This window comes from Aptenodytes forsteri, unplaced genomic scaffold, assembly GCF_000699145.1.
Source record: "Aptenodytes forsteri isolate BGI_AS27 unplaced genomic scaffold, ASM69914v1 Scaffold85, whole genome shotgun sequence".
NCBI lineage: Eukaryota > Metazoa > Chordata > Aves > Sphenisciformes > Spheniscidae > Aptenodytes > Aptenodytes forsteri.
In genome coordinates, this window is record NW_008795533.1 from 198,487 (window position 1) to 199,410 (window position 924).

At 63.4% G+C, this 924-nt stretch overlaps 1 protein-coding gene across 1 annotated transcript in view; it reads right to left on the minus strand.

Moving 5' to 3' along the window:
- Positions 1–924, minus strand: part of SCARF2 (scavenger receptor class F member 2) — an 18,934-nt gene that overhangs the window by 10,592 nt on the left and 7,418 nt on the right. The window lies entirely within an intron of this gene.

Here is a 924-nt window from a genome sequence, read left to right on the forward strand (position 1 = left end):
CAGCGGTTCGCAGGCGCCGTCGTGGCAGCTGCAGGCTTCGGCACAGTTGGCTCCGTAGCGGCCGGGTGGGCAAGTCAGGTTACAGCTGGAGGGAAGGGGCCGGGTGAGAGCCCTTGCCACCCCGGCTGCTACCTCCTCCCCAACCCTACATGCTCTGGGGAAAAGCAGGGGCCACTTCTCCAGGTTGCTTCAACACAGCCCCCCCGCGCCCTGGAGACCTCTGAACCCCCAGGGAGCAGGAGCCCATCGCCTGCCCGGCGGCGTCACCCATCGCTCAGGGGGTTTGGCCTGGCTGGAGCTCAGACACTCTCGCTGCTCCCCGCACGGGGCTTCGCAATTAGGTGCGGCAATTACGAAAGGTCGTTAATCCAGCAGTTGCATCTAAAGACAACCCGGCATCACACACAGGGTTTCCAGCTCAGCTCGGCGCTGACGTGGCTGCGCGACCCCCGGACTCCCCCATGCCAAGCCGGGCAGAGCCATGGTGGCCACGAGCTGGGAAGGTGCCCAGACTGATTTTATTTTTAATTTTTTGGCCTCCAAGAAGAAAAAACAACCGATCAGCCCCAAGGCATCCGCTCTGTCAGGGCAGACCCTCCCGGTTCAGCTAAGCCCAGCGTCAAATCTCCACCGCCGGTAAAATGACCTCCCTGACAGTGTCACCAAGGCAATGGGGACATGCACAAACGGGCACCGACCCGCGAGCATCACGGGCTTGAGCACAGAAAACATGCAACGGGCACACGCCAAAGCATCCGGGGCTCTTGGTGTCAGCGGGACCGACCCGACCTGCCACCCCGGCGGTGGGACAGGCACCGTGGTGCAGGACCCAGATGGATTCGGGGTATGCCGGCGGCACTGCTGGGCACCAAACCCTCCACCAGCTGCTCACCGGCGGCAGCATCCTGGCTGGAGCTGCTGCTG